The following is a 6,639-nucleotide window of genomic DNA, read 5'->3' on the forward strand; positions in this document are numbered from 1 at the left end:
CCAGCAGCCTACACCCACATAGCAAGCAGGTCTGGTTGGGAAGCAGGTCTGGTTTATGATATCGATACCGATATCATAAATTTGGATATCTGCCAATACCGATATGAATCCGATATAGTGTGTTTTAATCAATAAAACAGTTTTTTTTATATCTTGCTGCTTTTTGTATAAGTTCATACTCAAGTTTAAATAAATAACAACACTAAAGCTATTCTGTTATAATGATTATGTTAATTGCAGGCCGAGCTCCCGTTCCTGTCTAAAATTCTCGAGAGGATAGTTTTTTCACAACTCCTGTCGTATTTGGATGCGAATGACATTATTGATAAATTCCAGTCTGCCTTTAAACCACGTTATAGCACCGAAACAGCTTTGCTTAGATTCCTAAATGATCTTCTAATTGCTGATACTGGATGCGCTGCGGTCCTAATTCTATTGGATTTATCCTCGGCTTTTGACATGGTCGATCACAGCATGTCGTTAGCGAGGCTTGAGCATAATAATAATAATAATAGATTGGATTTATATAGCGCTTTTCAAGGCACCCAAAGCGCTTTACAATGCCACTATTCATTCACTCTCACATTCACACACTGGTGGAGGCAGCTACAGTTGTAGCCACAGCTGCCCTGGGGCAGACTGACAGAAGCGAGGCTGCCATATCGCACCATCGGCCCCTCTGGCCAACACCAGTAGGCGGTAGGTGAAGTGTCTTGCCCAAGGACACAACGACCAGGACAGAGAGCTGGGGATCGAACCGGCGACCTTCCGGTTGCACTTCCCAACCCCCCTGAGCCACGGTCGCCCCACCCCTAGGCCAAGGGTGCTGTAGAGCTGTTTTGGTGGTTCCCATCTTTGCCCTCCCAGGAAAGTCTATGCCAGGGTGCTGGGAAAGTGAGCACGTATCTACATGGATATTAAAGTCACTCGCTATAATTATTTTGTCTACACTGATAAAAAGTCTGAGAAAACTGAATAGGAACAAACTCTTTCTCCCGGGTCAGAGTATGTTTAATATTTAATGTTGAAACCCTGAATTAACTGTTTGTTAACTTCTTCCTGAGTCATTTTTAAATCACTCCCATTCTTCACAGGTAGCAGATGACTCTGGATCAGTTTCCTTTTCTGTGGATCTTTGGACTCTCCTGTTTTCACCACTCTGCCTATACTGGAACCACACCCCACAATGTTCTGCCTTAACAGCCATTCCACCTTAAACAAACCACCTTAACAGCCTTGCCAGCTTAACAAACATTCCACCCTAACGCAGGTGCTCTCTCTGACTGTTTTCTGAATTTTTGTTGTTGTTCTTTATTCTCAAACAATCAAATATCTTCAAAGAATTACCGCTAAGAAAAGTTAATATCTTTTTTTTTTTTTTTTAACTAAATGACATTTTTAGATTTTTGGGTCTCTGTTGCCTTTATTACACAGCACAGTGGAGAAAGAGAGGAAGGATGCAGCAAAGGCTCTCGGATCAGTTCTGCCTGGTCGCTGCGTCTGGTTGCCTTTAGCTAAACCTGAGTCTGAATCTGAGTCTGTAAACCTGTCAGTGTTTACTCATCATGTTTATGGCATTCAACTCTCAGATTTAAAGCAAACAGATTTTTCACAGAGGTGCAGAAATCCTCGTTTGAAATTAAATTAAAAAAGAGTTTATTATAATCTATAAAAAGTGTTATTCTCCAACCCTAGGAGTAATCTGGAAATGCTGCTCCCTGATTCCAACTCCACCCAAGGACAAAAACTTTTAGCAGTCTAAACTCTACGCAGCCGTTTGTTGACTTTGGCAGTGAGCCACGCCAAAATAAAGGTCCCTAATGTTCCCTGCCCAATATGAAAGTCAAACAACAGATACATTTCTAACACAAGGTCCCACTCTAACAAGAGAAAACAGATTTCAACAGAAAAGGCTTCTCATTCATATCAGGCTGCTGCCGTGTTTAACATATAGTGAAAGAATACTCCAGGTTGTCTAATTTACAAAACTATTAATAACTATTTACAAAGAGCTTGATTAGGTCTCACAAGGCCACACACACAAGTTCACTCACTTTACTCAGTAATGAACTTTTTGACTCAGGAGTTTCACACAGAGAACACTCAAAAGTTACCATCAGAAACACACAGCTTGTTGTCCGGTCTGGGAACAGGAATCCAAGCAAACAACTCGGCTGTCAACCCACACAGGACCTGGGAGGGAGGAGAGAGAAAAACCCACACCCACATTCTCTGGTGGGAGGGTCACACATAACAATGATACTAAAATCAGTCAGGGCTCTAGACTAACTTTTTGCCACAGTTGCTTGGTGCACCTAACGTTTTTTCCTTAGGTGCACCAGCACCTGTCAACACAAAGTTCTTTATTTGGAGCACATTTCTACAAGAAAGACAAGTTACTGAAAAAATGTGTTTAAAGTGCTTCACTGAGCTGAAATTTAAACTTAAAACATCTCAAGATATATTCAATAAAAAGAAAATGTAAATTAAAAGGACCTCAAAGTGTCTGACAGGCTTCAAAATGAACATCTCGGTATCTGAACAGCTTTATATCTTATGGACCCTCCTCCATTACAGTCACATGGCCCTCAGATGGCCAACTCCTGTAATCTGGCCTTTTCCCCCTTTTTTCCCATGTGTCTGTGATGACACCTGTAACCTGGGTACACGTGACATCATTACTGTACATGGGGTTTACCTTTAAGACATTTTTCTTGTGAAGAATTATTTTGGACCTGAACTTAGTGATCGGAACATCTTCTTTGGGAATATCGTAGACAATGTTAAACTTGATCATCACATCGGCCTCCTGTGACGACCTGTTTGCTGCCGCTGAAAGGCAGTGGGGAGAAGGGAAACTTGGCCAGTGCATTTATCGCAGCATATAATGTGTTTTCTGAATACACTGCTTTTTCAGCGTTTCTTTTTGAAACGTATTAGCTGCAGTCACAAATCCAGTATTGCCGGCCACAGTTTCTCCACACTCACTGCAGTAAATGCAGTGCATCATGTTGTCAGCTTTACTGTATCTTAGCCAGGGAAACTGGTCAAGCCGCTCTCTTCCCAACGTATACACTTTACACTTTTACTGTCAGTGGGCTCTGAGTCCATCGTATGTGGCTCATTATCTGATGCCGTCTCTGGACCAGTGTTAGACATAACCTGGGAGGTTGATGGCTGTGTGTCAGAGCACTCGCTATGAGTTTCAGTGGGATCAGGCCTTAACGAAACAGTTATCAATCGTTCTTTTCATCTTTTCTCATTACCCACAGCTACAGCCACTTCTATCGGGTCTAGGCTGCTCACCTCTGTCCATCTGCCTGCACCTTCAAATGTACACACACATAGGCCTACATCTGGACCATGACCAATCACCATCTCTGATAGGTTTAGACCACGATACAGGCATAATGTGTGATGTTTTCTTTACTTGAATGACTGGTTGCACCGGTGCGACCTAGGATTCTTTTAGTCACACCACTGAGAAGTTAGGTCACATGTCACACTCTAGAGCCTTGTTTATGTTGATGCATTAAAAACCTCAAATCTTTTTTTTAATGAAACAAATGTTTCTCACGTTTTTTTTCAAGTGTTATAACTTTTGATTATATGAGTTTTTAAAAATTACAGCTATCCTCTCACAAACTTTCTCTTTCATTCAAACCATAAATATGATTGCAGCTTTAAAAGACGCTGCTAGAGGAATAAAATTCAGGAAATTCCAGGAACATGATCGAAAGTTTTTCTTTCTTTTTTTTAAATTAATTTAAAACTTATTTTCCTGACGACAGTGTTGGATTGCAGATATTGATTGTGTGTTTTTAATGTGTTTATTACTGAAATGTAATTTAAGGAGTTTATTTTACTGTTTATTTATTAGCTTAAAGTGAAAAATGTGTATGTTACTTTTGTCATCCAGCTAGAAATGATCATGTGTCAGTGTGTTTGTGCGTGTGTTTGTGTTGTGGTTGTTGTTGTGGATCTGCAGTAAGTTTACAGAGCGGTGAGGCTGATGAATGACAGCTTCAAAGTGACACGATCAGCTGATGGCAGATGTTGTGAACAGGAAGTTAGTGACATGATGTCAGCCAATCAGAACATCATGTTTTCTGCAGTGTTTGTGGTCACTTCACATCGCCAACATTGTATTGAAAGCAAACTAAAGCACATCTGTTTGTAAGTGTTTATTGATGTATTGGTAATGTTCACGTGCTGCTAATGAAAGTGTTTATTATAACTATGTTCATAATGTGCTGTAAGAACAAAGTGATACTGAAGTGATTCACAGGTTGTTGTAAAGACATCGAACATCACGTGTTTCTGAACATGTCAAATAAAGTGAAAAATTGAGTGTTTATCTGACATCAGGAATAGTGTTTACTTCTTAATCATTTATTTAAACACTGGAAAAATTTGAGATCGGATGATTAAACTAAATGGGCCAACTATTTTTCATATACAGGTCAATGATGTATCTGGCTTAAGTAGTTAAGCTCGTGATTAATTACAACAGCTGTAATTGGGTTTATGTGAACTATTGGCATCGTTATTTATTTGTTATATTTTGCACTCTGTTTTTGTTGAGATGGTGTACGCATCGTCAATACATTTGCTATTTTAACTGTCTTAAGGAGTGGAATGTCCCTTCTATTTTTTTTTTCTGTTTCTTGTAAAAAATCTAATAAAATTCAAGTCTTAAAAAAACACTGGAAAAATTCTAGAATAACATTTATAAAACAGACTTTTAATCAGCCTCTCATGAACTGCCACTTTACCGTGCCACTTTGGGGGTATCCAAATTCATGGGCTACATCCTCCTGAGGCCGCATTTGTTGGCCGACATGCCGAAGGCTGTCCAAACCCGCAGACTCCGACAAATGCAGCCGACAAATGCGTCCTCATTTTCTCCAAATTTGAACGATGGGTCGGGTGTGTCCTTCGTGGCCTACATTATCCCAGAATTCATAGCGCGGCCCAGCCAAGCTCCAGTTTCCAATAATGGCGGCAGCTACTAAGTTTTTAATATTACTCTTACTAATCTTTCTGGGTCACAAAATAAACTTTTAACATGTTATAAGGCGAGAAAGTAGCTGTGTAAACTTCAAATATCTGCTCAGTTTATCAAGATATCGCATATTTGTAAAAGTGCTCCGACGTTTTCAGAGACCCACCAGCTTGATAGCTGGCCAGGGCGACAACAGCAAACTCCCTGCACATTGTTTTCACATCCCCGCGGTCTTTGGCTACTCAGGTTAAACATGATATATAAGTCACTCAGATAACTTAAAAATGTTATCGTTTGGCTTTTTCAGTATTTTATTTGTTCCTGAGTAAATCTGTTTGGCTGAGATTAAAGTTCTAGTTTTTACACAGCTGAGCGTGAGACGGTCGAGAGTTTACTCCAGTGTCCTGTTATATTTTAGATAGCAAGGAAGAGACGGCTGAGCTTAGTAAATTTTAATCAGTGAATTCTCTAAAATATATTTATCAATAGGAACTAGTCAGCGTTGGGAAGGTTACTTTTAAAATGTATTCCATTACAGATTACATGACCCAAAATGTATTCTGTAACGTATTCCGTTACGTTACTCAATGAGAGTAACGTATTCTGAATACTTTGGATTACTTAATATATTATCATGCTGTTTACAACTACATGAATGTACTATTGCTGTGATTTATTACTGTTACTGAAGGTCCGCGGCTCCGAACCGTAGTAAAGGGACCTCTGGCTAATACGGTGGGTTCTGTGTCGGCTTGTAGCTGAAAACTAGCTTTACTTTGTTGTCTGGGTCAACTTTGCTAGAGACAGAGAGAGGCGTTGAAAGGCTGCTCCAACTGAACTTATTATTTCAGAGGAAAACACGAACACGGTGTACAGTCGAGTCTTAATAGCTTACTTACAGCTGGGCTCGTCAGGCTCTCTTCTTGGCTGCAGTGGTTATTATTATATTTACATGCTTCCAGCTCCCGTTTCTGCTCGATGACAGCTCGTACTTTTCCTTTTTCTCCCTCCCTCGCTCACAGACACATAACGGGTATGGCAGTCCATTCTCCCTGCAGCACGGACTACACTGCCCATGATGCTACATTCTTTAGAGCTATACCTGTAGCATTCTGCCTGTTAGCTTAGCACAACAACAACAAAAAGGCCTCTCTCACCCAGGAAACACGCAGAGAGAGAGCGTCACCCTGTAACCATGGCAACCGTAGCGCTGCCTGGAACAACAGAACGTAGCTGTCAAACAAAGCCCAAACAGTCCTGACCCGCCACAATATGAAACAGGGAAGTACCGCCGTGTAATCCATTTATTTCAACAAAGTAACTGTATTCTAAATACCACCTTTTTAAACGGTAACTGTAACGGAATACAGTTACTCATATTTTGTATTTTAAATACGTAACGGCAGTACATGCATTCCGTTACTTCCCAACACTGGAACTAGTCAAGTAAACTTGAGATGTACCTTCAGTATCTTCGTCTCTCACAAGATGTGCAACCTTTAAAATCTCAAATAATTTTTAGAACGTTTCATTTCTGTTCAGTTAAAATATCTTAACATACAAACACGAACTAGTGGAAACGTATGCTGTTTACAGGAATTTAAAATCACCTCTTTTTCTATTCTTATTAAATA

At 40.1% G+C, this 6,639-nt stretch overlaps 1 protein-coding gene across 2 annotated transcripts in view; it reads left to right on the plus strand.

Annotated features, from left to right (window-relative positions):
- The window catches only part of LOC146501199 (kinesin heavy chain-like), a 78,544-nt gene that overhangs the window by 43,100 nt on the left and 28,805 nt on the right, over positions 1-6,639 (plus strand). Inside the window, exon 26 of one of the 2 annotated variants that reach the window (XM_085135347.1) lies at positions 1,095-4,362. The exons of the other annotated variant lie outside the window; for it this stretch is intronic. The gene's annotated coding sequence lies outside the window, so the exon portion shown is untranslated. Of the gene's footprint in view, positions 1-1,094; positions 4,363-6,639 lie in introns of those variants that run through there. 2 annotated transcript variants of the gene reach the window in all.

The sequence above is a fragment of the Neolamprologus multifasciatus genome, chromosome 16 (genome assembly GCF_963576455.1).
Source record: "Neolamprologus multifasciatus chromosome 16, fNeoMul1.2, whole genome shotgun sequence".
Classification (NCBI taxonomy): domain Eukaryota; kingdom Metazoa; phylum Chordata; class Actinopteri; order Cichliformes; family Cichlidae; genus Neolamprologus; species Neolamprologus multifasciatus.